Below are 17,929 nucleotides of genomic sequence, written 5' to 3' on the forward strand. Positions count from 1 at the left end.
CTTGATGTGTAACCCACAAAGGATATGAGTTATTACAGAGCCAGCTGGAGAGCTTTACAGATCAAATGCGCTTGGCGCTGAAGGATGCTGGATCAATTTCTTCTGATTGGGCCAAGATGGCAGCTGTCACGAGCGCTTCGGAGCAGAGAGGAGGGTATTCCTGGTGTGGGAATTACAGAGGGAGGGATGGAGGAATGAATGGAAGGGGTGGAAAATAACCTTTTGGCAGAAGGGTTAGAGGGAGAAAATGACAGCAACGGTAGATGAAGGAGACGTTTTCTGTGTAGACATAAATATGGTGAAGAGATGGCTGAGAGGTACTGAAAATATGGGGAGGCTTGGTGCTTCTGGCCTGGGGGGGGGGGTTGTGCAGCCAGCCGGCAGTGGGAGAGCCCTTTGGGGACCAGCACGGTGGTGACGGTTGTTGGGCTCCAGCACAGGCCTCACCACCAGCAGCCACAGGGAGGGCAAAAGAATCTGTGCAAGGGAGCCTCCCAAGAGATAAACCAGTGGCAGAAGGAAGATACAGGGACTGGACTGAAAAGCCATTAATGAAACCATCAGAAATATTCCTCTTATTCTCTGCTTTGTCATTTAAAGAACGGCAACCCATTCAGAAGCATCTTTTACATAAGCAATACGTCTGAGGACTCAGGAAATTCTTAATGAGATGTAGGACTTGTCATCTGTGTGCCAGTAGATCAGATGTAGTCCAGATTTTAGTGGGCTCAACGTTAATAACATCTGATAGCACTTTGATGGCCTTTATGCTTTTTCAACTCGTTCCAGGTGGAGATGCACCCACATCACAAAAACACTCTCATATAATGAATGCTAATAGCACACGTGGTGGCAGGCTCGGCAGAGGCAAAGGCTGAGACTCCAGCTGAGAGGAGTCCCTGCAGGCCCCTTGGCTTCCAGGTTCCCAGCATACCTCGTGATCCCGATTTCCAGACCACAGGGTGCATCAAATGTAGCGTGTGTGGCTGTTGCATGCAATATGAGTGTTTTGTGAACCCAGAATGATGATGGGTCTTATTATTTTCCCTGGCTTTCACAAACTGAACACTTTTATTTTTATTTTTATTTTGTATTTTTATTTTTAATTTCAATTTCTATTATTATTATTATTATTATTATTATTATTATTATTATTAAGCTTCTTCACAGGCTGTATTCAGCTGTTCTACCAGGGTATATTATTTTCTAAGAGACACTTAAAGTATTTAGTTAGGCTACCTTTCCCTTTCTTCCTTATCCATGCTGCATGTGTATGGCAGAGAAAGTATTTCTCAAGCCATCCAAAATGATAGCCTGCATTACACACAAAGCAAGGGAGATCAAGCTGCTCAGGGCAATTTTCAATTATCTTTCTTAAAGTACATAGGCACAGATGGTGACAGAAATCCTAGGGACTTGCTCCGTCACTCAGAGCAAGTAATAGCTGAGTGAAGACAGTAAATCTCTCCTAGCTGAGGTCAATATTTCGGATAGCTGCCCCAGGTCTCAATGCAAAGCTTCATGGACAATGAAGTCTGTGAATGCTTTGCTTGAGCGTGCCGATAGCTGCTTGTCTGCACGTGGTATTCATTAAAGCGTTTTAGAAAGTGCTTGGACAAATGTTAGTTGGTTTGTGTGCTCATGGTTTTGCATGTGAGTCTGAGCTTGCTTTTTTTTTTGGCTTTGAGTTAAAAATTCAGTCTCTCAGTAGGCAAAATCTAGTTCTTTTGAGGTTAGTTCAGACTTTTTCAAGCTGATGAAGCTCTCAGTGTCTGGGCACAGCCAGAATCCTCCTGTCACTGAACTTGTGCATAGAACTTTATGTCTCTGCATTTTCAGGATGTACCAAAGTCCAGAGGAAATGGAAGGAAATGGGAAAGAAGGGAAGAGAAAGCCAAGCAAGAAGAAAAGAGCGGAGAGATTTGACAGTGAAAAATGAATTGCTGTGTTAAGCATCTTCTGGTGAGAAATCAGGGTAACGATGTTATCTAGCAACATTGACTCATTACATTATCTGCTTCCACAAAGTCCTCTGTGAACAGCAAAACTGAGAGAGAAGACACCACAAAATCAGCATATAAAATTTCAAATGTACTTGGTGCTCTGCTGGAAGAGAGTTATTTGATCTGCTGTGTGATGCCGACTGTCATCACGCTGTCTGATCCGTGCCCTGCGGGGGAAAGCCACCCGTTCGCTGTCTTTTGTCATATGTGACAAAAAGATCTGAGCAGCAGTGCAAGAGTTGGAGATTGGGCTCTGACTGTGGGCATAAGACACTCATGTTCTACAATTTCCCCACTTTACACTTTTCTTGTGGCAGGTAACAGAAGTTGCTGGTAACGGAATTTGTGAGTTTGGGGAATTCAGTGTGTGCATGAAGTCTTCTGCCCACCAGCTTGACATTACACTTGGGTTGAGGCTGTTTTTCTCTCACACAACCCTCCAAAGTCTCTGGAGAGCATTGGCTGCCTAGATGTCACTGATGCTCAGTGGCTGGGTTTCCAAGTATACTTGCCAGCAAAAAGCACGGGGCTGCTCTGCTTCCCGGACAATAGAGCTGGCTGATGCCTGGATGAAAACTTCTGATGGCACTCAAAGGAAGTTTGAAGAAAATAGAAGTTTCGGATTTTTGTTGGGGGAATATCATAGCAGCCTTTTCACAAAATGTTTTCAAAGCAAATCTAAATTTGTAGGAGGATTTTTGTTTGAACTGCAGAATGCTGATAGTTAAAAGAGGACTTTTAAAAAGGTTTTAGCAATTTTGGCTTTGATATCTCCCTGAGATGAGCCATTTGTGTAAGAAGAGAAGGACCTGAAAGAACAAAGCTCTCTGTGATCCCCCCATGCTGTCCCTACAGCTCCAGCTTCTCTCACAAGACGGTGACATGTCAGGTCACTCTGCTGATGGAAGAGGACTAGCTTTCTCCAGGGCTGATTCCAAGTTTTTCCATACATCCCAGGAGAAGAGCAAACTCTGGTACAATCTACTTCAGACAAAGCAATAAGTGGCATTCTTGTTAAAAGATGTTTCTCAAACAGTTTAAATAGTCTCATGTTAAGACAGCTTTGTGGTTACTGGGAATGGAAAAAAGAAGCAAATGAGGGCTCATGAACTTTCCCTGGGGCTGAAGAGCAGGACATGATTTGCTGTACTAAGAAGTTTGATTTACTGTCTGGGTCTGTAAATAAAAAACTGCATGCTTGGGCTAACATTTGACAGCCAGCAGCACTTCTTTCCTATCTGCTCTGCAAGAAAAGTTGCACTGCCAAATGGTTTTTACAGCAATTTGCTATGCCGATGAAACAAATACATTTTGTGCTCAAAGAGATTAAGAACTGGCATGTATACATGTGTTTACTTTATAGAAAAGCCACTTCTAAATGCTACCCAAGAAGCAGAGGGCTGACTTCTGATCTTCTTGAAATCCATGGCAAAGCTCACAATGCCTTTAGCAAAACCAGGTTTGGAAACAAGTGACAAGTAGAATATGTTTCGCCACTAAGCCCTTTGATCCTAGTTTTAGAAGAGCCATTTCATGCTTAAACTGCCATCTCATGGAAAGGTTTTTTTCTACACAAAACCTGGCTAAATTCCTGATGGTTGTTGCTTGTCTTTTCTTTTTCTCATGAAAGGGCTGCCTATTTTTTTTTGCTATCAGCAGTGACCTGCAATCGGGACATGATCGCAGACTCTGGAGACAGGGAAACTTCTCAATGAAATGAACCCAAGTTTTTCTTGGCCAAAAATAGACAAACATTAAGATGTGTGATTATTAATTATTTTTCCCGTGGCCATGTTTTGTCATTGGTTTTGGGCAGAACTTCCCATTTCAATTCCCGTCAGAGGCCCAGCGTGCCCCTGGATCCTGAGGCAGAAACCAAGAGGTGCGATATGCTCCCTGGGACACCAAGGCTCATCCCATGATGGGCCAGAGCTTCGCTTCTTCCCTGGGGAATCATGGAGATTCCCCTGTTGGCCTTGTTTCCCATTAAAAGTGAAAGGGGAAACAGAAGTCCAGATACTAACAATGCTACAACACAGCAACTAAGGAAGTCATTTAACTCAGTTTCCAGGCAGTTTTAAAATAGATTTTAGGGATGGTGTTCAAATAAACACTTTGACCAACCCTTGAGCTTAATTGAAGCCCGGTGTTTTTCAAATCAGACATTTTATTTTTTTCGTTTATAAGCTTTTACTGATGGGAACAGGAAACCATGTTAGAAACTGCTCTCAGTGTTTTTACTGTTTGGAAAATAGTGTCATAAAAAAACATTAGGGAGTCTGTTCCTGTAAAATTCTCCAGCCTACCGCTTCAGACAGAAGGATTTGAAGTCGCTGATTTTGGTTAAAGCTTCTTTGATTTAAAAATCTCACCTGCTTTTTATTCTGACTACCATCACTGGGAAGCTATCCATCCTTTCAGAGAAGCTAAGTTACAAATAAAGGGGACAAAAGATTTGGGCCCTGACTCTGATTTAACTTCCATCAGTTTCAGAGGGAAGCAGCCCTGTCAAAGTCAGCAAAATCATTAAATTATAAACCCAGCATGGGATTAGGGGCAGACTCCTTGAATTCTGTTAATAATTATTATTGCTGGTGTTTATTATTTTTATTATGGCAGTTCCTTGGAGCATCTTAGATAAGGACCTTAAGTAACCATCCTTTATCTAAGAGCTGCTAGCGGCATGCCTGTCGCAGCATGCGTCTCTCTAAAGCAGACCTTATCGCTTCCTGCCCGTGCTGGCTAAGCAAGAAAGAAAAAATCTTTATGGCGAGCGTACAAATATGTGTCACTGGCTGATTGAGTAGATCTGTGAAGCAGCTGCAGTGTATTTCAAAAAGGAAGAAACCTAGTGAAATAGGAGCCGTGAACGCAGAAGCCTCATGCAACACAATGAGATTTCATGACAGGGAAAGCATGTGCATGGCCTGGTTGTCCTGTTCCAGCTGTGTCACTTCACCCTACCAGCTGTGGTCCAGCTCATGGGCACTTGACCCAACCAATCAATCAGTTGATGCCTGACCAACACATTAGTTTTGGGTGTTAGTATTTAAAAACACCTCTTTTGATCTCTGCATAAACCTCTTGGATGACTCCTCTGAATACTGGGAAAAGCATGAGTTTGTCAGTCTTCAGCTGTTAATTTAGCATTCAGCAATGATCTGGATAGCTCTTGTTCAAGGTGCTTGCAGCTGCCTAGAAAGCTGGAAGATGGGGGTGATCCAACAGAGCACAAATTTGACAAGCATGGAACAAGTAAAACACTTTTCCCCTCTCCAGAGTGGGGAAAGAGAAATGTGACAAACTTGCAAAATTGGAAATAATTGAGCACATTTTATGAAACTGGACCAGAAGGCGTGTATGTGAAAGAAGTGCTTACATAGAAGTGGTTATGGTCATATTATTATATTGTCAAGGTCATGTGATTTATAGTAAGAGAATGAGTCCCCAAGCATTGCTTGTTCACAGACGAGCACTGCTTTTGAACCAAGATGGAACAGGTGAAGAAGAGAGATCAGTCAGGAGAGCAACCACATTCGAATGCATGTTATTTGGTGAGAAAAGCCTGAGAGAGACTCGTAGATCCTCAGGGGAGAAGATATGTTTCAGTTCAGAGCCTGCCTAGCTCACTCTCTAATACCTGTGTCAAAACTGGGCAGGAATATGCTAAACTGGGAGAGACCTTCATAGCAAGTCCCAGAGCCTTTTAAACCAAATAGGCTCCTTACTACCTCCTACTTGCGCAAGGTAAAGAGAAGCCAAAATGCCAACAGAAGAGCAAAGCAGAGAAGCTGGTCACAGCCTCCTTCTGTCTGGGTCCCGAGAGCACCAACAGGTCACCGTGTCCCTGCCCAGTCCCCCTGGGGCTCTCCCTGACCTGCCCAGGACCAGCCCAGGGCCATCAGTCCCTGCCCTAGTGGTGGCGTAGGATGCTGGTCTCCAGCTCCCCACAGCCTTGCTCTGCCCAACCATGGGCCTGCTGAGCTGGGCTAACCCACAGGCCCAGACTGGCCTCTAGTGCTCATGATCTCAGCAATTTCCATGTCTACATGTTAAGCCTAAGTTCTACACTCTTGTAGAGTTTTGGTCACTGTAATATTGGGGGTGTCTTTCAACTATTTATCAGCACACTGTCTGCATGGGTTCAGGAGCTCCTGCCTCTGCTCCATGGAGAGGAAACAGAGGAGCGGAGAGATGAAATGATCTTGCTTAGGGTTTGAACCTAAATGTGGTGAGTGTGGGCTTTTTCACTGTGATGTCCTCCTGAGAGGAGGAGCCTACATGTGTAAGAACCTCACATGAGTATCTGCTTCTGGAACTGGGGTCTTCGATTGCAGGAGAATGCTACCTGCCTTGCAGGTGAATTGCTTCCACACCCTGCCACCACGCTCATCTTCATGCACTCTGTGACCCCCCCCGCTGTTTCTGGACATACAGAATTTAACTGTTCTTCCCATGGCAATAAAAGCTGAGGCGTCATAATGTCCTGTTGATCTATCAAAATGTTTTAGCAATGTGAGATGCATTATTCTTTCAGCCGAGAGTTCGTTAGCATGCATAGGATCTTCTGTTGCCTCTGCTAGGCATAGGGCAATCTTCAGAAGGACAGTCAAAACAAATAGGTTATGGAAACGAGGAGGTGCTTAAATTCCTGGAAAGGCTTTCCACGTCATTGTGTGCCTATGCTCTGACATGACTCAAAGGCTGTTCTGAGTGAAGGGTATCATTTACAGAGAATACAGTCTGGTGTTTTAGCAGGTCATGTGCTTCGCTTGTAAAATAAATGGAGTCACACGTATTAATACGTATCCTGAGTCTTTACTTAACAACACTGTGCTAGGAACGATTTTTCTGATGTCAGCTTTTCTTTTTGTTCTGGAGCCAGAGGCCTTTGGTGGAGGCAATCAGCTAGGTAGGGCAGGTAGGGTCTTTGCGGTACCAGGTACCCCAACACCCTGACAGCATGCTTGTGCTTACTGGCTGGTTCTTTGAAACTCATCTACATGTGGTCATCATCAAGATGCAAATCTCAGCTATTAAATCTGCCCCCCCCCTCCCCCCAATTTTACATTTCTAATTGTCCTGAGGGACATAAATTGTTTCCTAATGGCTGAAGCTCTACTTTCTATACATACCATACTGTCTTGATGAATGTATCATTTGTATTTGAGGACGTTTATAGGCATCCATTAAGTATAACCTGGAACTTTGCAGCCAAGTCCCTTTCTCAATGTTTCCTGGATGCTTTACATCTTCTGACGTGTTTCAGATGGATCTCTGTGGCGAGAGGACAAGGCACTGCTTGCGTAGCTTGGGTAGACTCCCAAACTCACAGTGACTGACATCAATTGCAAAACTCTTATTTTCTTCAAAGGAAAAACAAAGACCTTAAATGTGACCCCATCCCTGAATAATGCAGCTGCTGCCATTTTAGTTATACTGCTAAAGTCCTGGGAGATGCCTCAGTGCATTTCAAAGACGATATCCTCATTGAGGCCAAGGGAAGTATTGACTCAGTAAGGCCTTTAGAGCCAAGGCCTTTAATTGCCCTCTTCTCTGTAATTGTGTGTGCAGAAGATTCCTGGTGATTCCCAGCTGTGGGCACTCCCCACATCTGCCTCAGCATCCGTTGCAATATTAATATGGGAAGTCATTCACTGGAAAATAATATTCAACAATAATAATCTATATTTCATGCAGCCTGCTCCAGTGCAGGCAGTGCTCCCTGCATGTCTTCTCTGGGCAACAGGTACGAATCCAAGGAAAGGTGAGAGGAGAAACGGGGCAGAACTGCCCATACTAAAGTTTGCTCTCACACTTTGGGTCAGAGACCAAGTTGTCCCCTGCTGCCAAAGACTGATTTTAATATTTTTGCTTTAGCTATCTGTACCTCTCAGGGCTTGTGCCCCTATCAAATCTACATCTCCACTGCTTCTCTTTGGTAGCACTGGCACGAGCAAAGTGTGAAGCAAGCACTGACGTCAGTAAATACAGAAATTTTCACACTGTGACAACACATTTGGGATGGGCAAATGCCCCAGATTTGTGCTAGACACTTACTTTTTATGTGTCTGACATGGCAAGCTGTGCAGACACAAGGTAGCACTGATTAGTAACACTCCCAACACAGGAGCAGGGCTGGCAATTTCTAAAATGCCTTGAGGAGTCCATGAGAAAGAGCTTAGCCAGCCAGAACATCTCTCCCAATGGTCAGATTTTCAGACAACTTCATGGTGGGTGTTAAGCACTGAAGGGGTGCGTGGGGTGCTTCTGCCTGCCACACAAAACCTCGTCTCATTGGCATAGGGCTGGTCCAGGCTGCCCCAGTATCCTACTGGTGCCAGGACCTGCTGGATATTGCTGTATTGCTGTGCTTTGCCGCGTGCCTCTGCCAGGTCATACTCTCCCTACCTGAATACAGTTGAAGATTTAGACCTCAGCCTATGAAACTTGCAGAAATAAGAGTGAAAGGCTCAGAGGTATTTAATTCTGAGAATACTCAGGAAAAAAACTAAGTTATTTGATCCCAACACAAGCCATCCTGGTTTTGGATTATGTTTTTCAGTATTATGGTTGCCACTGAAAAAAGCAGAAATGTATTTATGGAACATGATATTTTTCTTTAATATTTCTTCCTAGGACTGTCCCTTTCTTTCCATTCTTCACCCAGTAAGAGTGACGGGATGCTGTCTCTGTAGCATGCCTTTCACAGCTCGCTCTCTCTCTGAAGGAAGGTAAAGCTGTTCTCAAGCAACTGCGAAATGAAGGATGCGTGGTAACGGTTACAGTCTGACCTTCACAATCTCGGCCCTCAGAAGGGAGGTTGGGCTGATGCCTTTCTTGGTATTATTGTGGAATAACCTCCCTTTGCATTTTCTTTCTTATAGAGTCTGCTTCTTGTGCTTTTAATGGTAATAATATGAAATAAATTATAATGTTGATAATATGAAATAAAAATTGGGGGGAAAAAAGAATTAATGATTACAAAAATTCTCATTATATTAGTGTAGGTAAATTTGCTTTTTGTATTCCCTCTGTTCACTGAGAGTTACCTGTCGTTGCAAATGCCTTGTCTCTAGGTTTGTTTGTCAGGCTCGTTGGTCATTTGGGCTGCGAGTAGAAAATCCCCTTGGCTGGGTTACCAGAAGCCACTAGATGGTGCAACTAGACCTGGTTCCTTCGGGAGGCCACCGGCCACCAGATGGCACGGCTGAGAGCTGCAGGAGGTGCGGGGGGGTGGCTGGAGCCGATCCTCCCATTTAATCTAATACTGATAGCCATTTGACACCGCCTGGGGATCTGGCCCTGCCCTGCCAGTGTTCATCTGCTTGGGTAACCGGAGAATGACCCAGAAAAATTTTATGCAATGTGAGGAACAAGTTTCTTTGCGTAGGAATAGTGGCATTTGTAAGGGCGGGACTTTAGAAGGAGAAGCAGATGAATAAAGTTCAGGAAGGAAAAAAATAACAAAATACTTAAACTTTACACAGAAAAGTCCATCTGTTATTAGCTTTAAAGCAAGAAGGGACCATTTAGTGCGATGCCATACATTTACCTACATAGAGCAAGCACAGATTTTAGGATGCTCCTCAATCAATTCTTATTTTAAACTTTCTTTTAGACTAAAATATATAGGATGTATTAAAACACCTTCTTAACCATGACCATATGAATGGGTAAATTGAGGTACAGAAGTCTTCAAGCCACACAGCAGCTGAGGGCTGGAGCCAGGGACAGCAGCAGGGACTGCTGACTGCAGTGGTGCTGCCCCCCCTGCCCCTCTCCAATTCCTCTTCTGTTCCTCGGGAGGTGAAAAAGAGTTTCCTAGGGGGGAACCTGGATATTACTGCCCAAAGCAGGGACAATGGAGGTGACAAAGTGCCCATTCCTAAGCGAGACCCACCCAAACCCCTATGGGAGGCAATCAGTGAAAACTGAGGTCTTTGCAACCCTTGTTCATGCATGAGAAAGGCCAAGGGGGGTAGAACCACTGCTGACGTAGCCACGTGTGTCTCTAGGAACAACCACAGGCTGATGGCAAGAGAGTATGATCAAGGACTGGGCACTTTCTGCTCTGTTTTCTATTTTGCATCACTTTGTCTGAATGACCTAAAGCAAATTACAAGCTTCCTTGGCTTCATTTGCCCTCATCCATTGAAGTGTGGAACATTACCTTTGAGGACTGTGGCAAAGCCCAACATGCTGTTTGTTCAGCATAGGACAAAAGATTTAATTAATACCGGAGGAGGGACTAGATTCTAATGCTTTGTTCTCAGAACTGATCTCTACATCTCTGCCTTTCTAGCATGAGAAAATAGCATACAAAACATCTGAGCAGAAATTTTTATTTTGATTTTTTTTCTGTATTAAAGTGCCAAAAAATCACTGGACAAAAAAAAAAAAAGGTATATAAAAAAGGCAAACCAAACTACCACCCATCACACTAAAATTAAAATAATGGTCAAAACAAACCCTAACATGGTCAGAACAATGTTAACTTCAGTATGTGTTGGAAGACAGGGTGAGCTCTTGGAAGTCATGTCACCAAGCATACCCCAGGTACAATTGGTGGTGGAAGATGGGTGATCACTTCAAGAGTTCAATGGAAAGGTGTTTGTTATCATTTCATTATTAGGAACAGAGCAAGAAAGATGAAATAAAGCCTTCAGTACTTGATTTTCTTTGAGCAGTATCTTTCTTAAAATACAGAAGGTGCAGGAGCTCACCCTTTTTCCTTTCTGGAAATAGTTGAGGAACAAGAGTAATGTGAGGTGGGTAGGAATATGGTCACTCCAGGAGTTTTGTTTGGACCAGGAGTGCACTTGGAAGTGAATCTTACTGCACTTGGATTTGCACCCCAGAGTGGGCAGGTGGATCCCTGGTAAACTGCAGGGTGCTCACCAAGAATGTGCCTGAAGCACTTCCATTGCTGATGGCTGCTGGGTCGACAGGAGCAAACCAGACCTAATCCAAAGTAAAACCCCTGAAACACAAGTAGTGTGGACAGGACTCCCCACTGCTACCTGTGCCACCCTGCAGGCCTGCTCCTGCCGTGCTGCTTCACTTGCTAACCTAGACCTGTAGTAACTGATGCTGAATCCTGTTGGAGGCAAAGTCCAGGAAACTGTCCTCTGGAGGTGGTTACAAATTGTGATATTCATCCTACCTAACTGGAGTGACTGGAAACAGACAGAGGCATGCAGTCTGAGTCCAGACCTCCTCTGTGGTCAGAGAGGTGAAACAGGCATTTCCAACCCACCTCTCAGCACTGATGAGGGAAGGAGCCCAGGCATCTTCCTTCTCAATGGATGAAACCACATGAGACACCTCTGTGCACACATTCTAGCAACCAGCTGTGCTAAGACTGTGATTTGATGTAAAGTGATGAGCATTGGTACCATGGTACTTAAGGTCTTGCCCCTGCCTTGCCTTTTCCTCCCTTTCCCTTCCAGCCCATGGCCCTTCCAGCCCATTTGTGCCCAATGCTACCCCACGCTGCTTGTCGTGGCACTTCTGCTTGTGTGGCCAAGCTGGGAGCCAGATGAGGGAACAGATCCAGTTGAATGATACCCCAGATGCACAAGTCTTCTTTTCAGGCAGATCAGCTCCCCCATGCATTTCTCACCATGCCCATGTACATGTCTAGGGGGGAGGATGTTCTCACGACAACCCCTCAAGCTGGTGTCACCACTGAGTGCTTTTAAATGTCACATAGCAGCCTGGGGGGTGAAATCTATGTCTCCACTCAGATTTCACACTGAAATAGCACCCCTGAGATAGCCCCCTCAATGCACACAATGCCCTTTTTCTGCTTTGGAGTCCTGGCCTTTGTTGGAAGCCTCCAAACATCATTTTTGCTTTATGGGTTATCTCTGAAGCAAAGTCAGCCATTCCCACTGCAAGCAGTGATTTTCCTATTCAGTAGCCAGTCAATATTTGAATTGGCAAGAAGGTGGGTGTTTCAAAGGACAGATAATCTTTTGTTTGTTCTCCTCCAACCTTGCTCATGCTCGGCCCAGACTTTTGCTTAAATGTCGCTGGTTTCTCTTAATATTACTATTTTTAGTGGAATTTCAGCAGCAACAGTAGAGGCCATGGGGCCTGAATCATTCCAACTTATAGTCTTGGTAGCATGGCTGATTATAACTGCATGAGGCAGATCTGATGTAAATACACGAAATGTCAGCTCCTGCACCGCAGCCCCATCCCTGGGTAACACCGACCTTACCACCCCTTTAAATGCTGCTCTGGCCGCTGAACTTTCCCTGCCCTGAATGCAGGAGGAAATACCACACACGGCAAATACAATGGCTGGCAGCAATGGCAATAAATACACTGTGGATGCCTCCGTTGAAACTGGAAAGGAAAAGGAGATGCTAACCAGCGGCGACGTGCTCCTGTGTGTCATTCCCAGGCCATGGAGTACAGCGTGCAACCTTGGGGTACCTTTCGGAGAGGGGGGGGGGAACCGGGGGCAGACCCCTGCCGATGGCCCCGTGCTGCCTCTTTCGCCTTCCCGGCAGCCTGCTGGCCCTGCACGTCGGCAGGGGTTTCCCTGTATTTGCTGTTGAAGGGGGGGACAGGGCAGGTGCTGAGCATCCAGAGCAAACACAGCGGCCACCATGCCCTCCACCTGCGCCCGTCCTCCCTGCCTGCCTGCTCCCCTCTCCCCCCCGCCTCCCCCCAAGCAAATCTCCCATCGGTTCAGCCAGAAATCCAGGCAGAAATTAATGTTGCTTAGAGCAGCGTGAACTTGCCAATGAAGGCTTTGGAGAGAGAAAGAGAGCGGCAGAGGCCAGGGCAGCGTGAGCGCTGTGCCGACCAGGCTGCTGTGCCGACCCAGGCCTGCACAGGGGTGCATGGAGGGGCAAAAGCTGACCCAAATTCACCTCCCTGCCACAGATTTACCACTCTGGGCTTTGTCAACACGCTCGTTTACGTTTGCACAAGCTGTATCTGTGACTCCGTGACTTGGAGCTGCAACTGGCCATATTTTCCCAGGCGGTGGTTATTGTCAGCTAAGAGTAAGATAAAACAGAAGTGCAGTTCATACAGAGAGGGAGATGGGGGCTGTATGTGTACAGAAAATAAGTCCAAGTATTAATTTTGCTATCTGCCCAATGAACTTTGCTTCTTTTATTAGAAATGAGTGACTGGAAATCACTGACAAAGTGCTTAAGAGTTATATCAGAGCAAGCAAATGATTTTGGTGAGTATTCATGAACATTTGTCAATTAATTCCTTTTGGACGAACACAAGTTTTTAAAAGAGCAAGATCTGTTCCCTAAAGGTACCATTTGAACATCTATCATCAAAGAGTTGTGCTTTAAATAGCATCATATATCCATAGGCAATTCCTGGCAAGGCTTACGTGACCCAGAAAGGAAATGTTTAACATTTAAAAGATGCGTCTGTTTCTGTTTATTGATCGCCTCTATATGCTTCAGACACGGTTCCCTTTCTGGTTCAAGTTCTGTACAGAACTGACAAATAGAAACAGAAGCATGTTAACTGTGTAATCAGATAGAACTAAATCACATAGACAAAAGTTGCTAGCATCATCAGCCATTTACACTGAATGGCTTGCTGTCTCATAAAGAAATTCAAATTAATTACAGTATTTGATAAATACCAAGAAGGTTTGCTCTGCTTGTGCAATGTACACAAGCAGGAGAAGTTCCAACTACAGAGCATTGCTTCTGCCTTTGTAAACATTTTAAATACAGCACTGCTCATGGTTCATAGAAGTGCTGTTTGGACTTAGGTAGTCATGTTCAGTCCTCGATGGAACAGACTGCTCAGCTCGGTGCTGTCTGATAGAGGGGTGTTGCTATCATAAATCCCCACTGATGTATTAGTATCTGCATGGGGGTAGCTTGGAGCCCCAGTCCAGGGCCCAAAGCCCTTTATGCTATGCACTGCACAACTAAATAATATAAAGGTAATGCCTGCCCCAAGTAGCATATAATCTACATCAAACAGAAGAGAGGCAGGGAGAGCTGCATTAAGGAGCACAAGGGGGAAAATGACATCGTCTACAGATCAAGCAGGCAGCAATTTCTATGTGCTCGATGTCAATCTGCTTGCCAAGATTTTTCTACTCATCATGGCCTGAAGGAGGACAACACCGTTTCTTTAATTCTTCTGTGGAGAATGCTTTTGGTGCCAGGCACAACAGGAGAGAAAGCACAAGGTATTTCTTAAAAACGTAACGAAGTCTGAGCATCAGCAGCTGAGTGGAGGCATCCTGGCAGCACAGAAGCACCAAGGACACACCTTCGGCCAGGCTCGGTGTTTATTTGTAGCAGCGTGGTTTGCTTTGGTATTCATGGACACAGCCACTGCACTTTCCAGCAGGTGCAGTAAATGCAATTAGTTGCTATGGATATTGATCCTGCCTTTAGACTCTAACTTTGAAGTTGGTTTGGGTTATCTGAAAAACAAAGATGTAGCATGATGCTTTGCCTTAACTATGATTGCAAATTATTTCTTTTATCCTTGATTTTGCCTTTATTACTTTGCTTTCTCTCTTTTATTTATTCTTGTGAAGAGAGAGTCTATGCAAATATTGTGATTTGAAAATACAAGGGATGGAGGCAGCCTACTGAAAGCTCCTTTCATGTAGATGCAGGCTCTAGCAGAGCTAAATTAGAGGTCATTTTCTGCAAAAAGTAGAAGTTGGAGTACCTGATGATTTTTGACATAAAGCACATTGAAAGCAAAACATACAGTCTATAATGATAGGTGAAACTAGACAGATGTTCAAGCTACTTTTGGATTCAGAGTGAGACCGTGAACAGTCCAGAATTCAGAAGATGTCCAGCTCATAACAAAACCAAGGACTATTTACAAACACCAAGATGTGAGTTTTGAATTTCCAGAAGTTTACAGGAGCTTGATTCTCAGATCCTTGGCTTGGGTCTCCTCTCTCTGATAGAATGTGGGATCTGCCACAATATACTTACATGGCAATGTAAGAAGATAAGATACAGAAAGAAAATAAAATTTCTAGAATAACAGAAGTGTAGTTGTTAGGTTAATGGAAGAGAAGATGCCGTGCTCCCTGAGATAATTTTGCATCCAAAAACTGCATTGAACTACCAGGCCTGCATTTGAACGACTGCAATCCAAATGAAATACTGTTTCACTATAGCTGGATGGCTGGCAGCATGTTGTTTAATATTTAACACAAAACATAGCAGAAGGACACAAGGGCTCTTGCAGTTACAAAGGAATGGAAATTCCAGTGTTCACCCCAGACCTGATCTATGGTCCTCTAGAGAAAGAGGAAAGCCTCTTCAGAAATTATGCTACTTCAGGTTTCGTCTCCTGTAGATCTGTAGTAGGTGATCAATGGTGCCCAGAAGATAGAAAAGTGGATATGTGAATTTTGGAGATATAAACAAAGATGTGGGAAAAATGTAAGCTATGTTTTAAAAATCAATATTTAATTTTGGAAATTTGTCAGTCACAGATATACAATATTGAACCACTATGTCCTGTGAATATTTTGGTTCTTCATGTTTTTTACCAGGAGCTTTTTCTTATGGTGACGGTTCACAATGTATTCTTTCAAACATCCTTCATTTCCCAAAAAAGGATTTTTAATGAGACCACCAGGAAAAGTTATTGGGAAACACATCATTACACACAAGCCAATTAGCACCTTCATCAGTTCTTCACCTTCTTTACTGTAGGCAGTCTAGATAGTTAATTATGATTATAGCTACAGATATAACTTGTAGCTTTCAGTGGATATATCTAACCTGGATTCCTCATGAAAAAGGCACAGGAAGAGAAGGAAAACATGAATCAAGATATGCACTCCTGTTAAAATCCAAAACCCCACATCAGGGACTAGACCAGACTAGCAGCGAAAACACTAATCTTTAGTACAAGTCAGCGTGCTGCTCTGTCCATTTCCATTTAAATCCAGAATATGCCCTCAAAATGGACCAAACAGGATTTAGGCTTTAAATCTACATATAATTCTTGTGTGAAGCACCTGTAGTGCCTGGCTTTCATCCCACTAACCGTAGTAGTTTCTGCAAATGCAAAGCCCCCTTTCTTTATGTAACAATTTCCTTTGACCAAAACCATCCAGATGTAGCCTGTAAATGTGCAAGTGCTTATCCGTAAAGCTGTTCTTGTCCATTACTTCACATATATGATGGGACCCCCTAGAAACTAAAAATCAAGCAAGGGTTTGCAAATATTTGCTGGCGTAGAGCCATAAAGTTCAGTAAAGGACCTGAAGGTTGAAGGGAAGAGGTTATGAAAATGGCTCTCCCTTAATTTAACCGAATGAAGCAAACCAACCTTTGGAAAATGAAAATGAGGAAATCAGATAATGAATAACTATAAAGGCTCATTAGGACTTAGATGTGCTCCCCTCAAACATAATTATGCTTAATATGATTTCATCAAATGTCACTGAAGAGCTGGAAACTCATAATGATGAAACACTTTTCGCTCCTTCTGCCCTTCAGTGAGAAGGTCTCATCAGGCTTTATCAATGTTGACAATGACTGACTCTTCCTGCAGGGAAACCGTGGATGCTTAATCTAATACACAGCCCGGCCAGCGTCACACGCCGGGTGCGAGATGGAGCCTCTTGGCCCCACGCCGCAGAGCTCGGCCACGGCGCCTGTGTCCCCCACACCGGCAGAAAGCTGCTGCTGCCTGGTCTTGCTCCAGCCCCCCCTGCCAGCAGCCATAGGCGGTTTGCAGGTTGACCTGCCATACCTGGCACTCACACCTCGTGTGTCAGGGTGCTAAACGTTTGTCAGATCTGAATACCTAACTGTGGAACTTCCCACCTCTGAAACATCTAAACTTTTCCGTGATTAACTAACCTGCATTGGATCAAAACTTCAGTTGTGGTGAGCTGCCATAGAAAGCAGAGGAACTAGAGTGATTTATGACCATGGAAGAGCTGGCCCCAAATATTTCATATGTGATTGGCTTTGTTCATACTGAAAAACTGAAGGGGAAATTATACAAAACTTTATAGGTTATATAAACTTATGTAAAGCCAGGACTGCATGACAAAGAAGATATTCCATGTCACAGAATCCTGATTTTACATAACTTCTGTCTTTCCTTTTCTGAAAGGTAGAAATACTATACAGTAAAAGTTTAATACCCTTGATATCATGCACAGAGGATTCCCTTCACTCCCTTTGTAGAAACCCTCTCCTACTCACAGGCTCATCCCCAGATAAAGATGGATGTACTGCAGATTTTTTTAAATGCAGCATTCAGCAAATCACATTTTTCCATTTCATGGCTTCTATCATCTTACCCATCATGTTGCATTCTTCTATATTAAAGAAAAAAATCTCTGGTTGCCAAACTAAGCCTTTTTAAGGCTTTTGGGGACAGTTCTGGGCTCAGCTTAGTTCTTACAGTTCACGGCTTCTCAGTTTGAACAAACACATCTTTTGACTCAGCAGTAGCCTTGTTATTTATAGTTAACTTTTCAACATGAAAGGGCTGAACTGCTCCCTTCCCTGACTCTCTGCAAAGCTTGGTACCGCCCGTTGGCTCCCAACGACTCAGTGGAGTCTAATCCGCAAGATGCTGCAAACTCCCTCCTCTACGAGGGCCCTTGCTCAACTCTTTTCCCACCTGTGCTAAGGCTGGTAGCACTGTGCTCACTGATAGCACCTGCTTCACACCTACGCACCCCCTTTCCTGCATGCCAGGCACAACTAGTCAAGATTTTTTGCCATTATATCTGTTAATTGCTGGTTTGTTAACCATCTGACACCATGCCAACTTCACCCCTCTGTTACGTTAGTATCAATATTTGAATACAGTGGCAAAAAGAAAGGCATATAAGAAAGTACAAGTGTAAGAAAGCATTTTATTGAATTGGTTTCCTCTGGAAAATCCATGGAAACTCTCAAGCCCATGTACCATTG

Source organism: Egretta garzetta, unplaced genomic scaffold, assembly GCF_000687185.1.
Source record: "Egretta garzetta isolate BGI_Z169 unplaced genomic scaffold, ASM68718v1 scaffold486, whole genome shotgun sequence".
Classification (NCBI taxonomy): domain Eukaryota; kingdom Metazoa; phylum Chordata; class Aves; order Pelecaniformes; family Ardeidae; genus Egretta; species Egretta garzetta.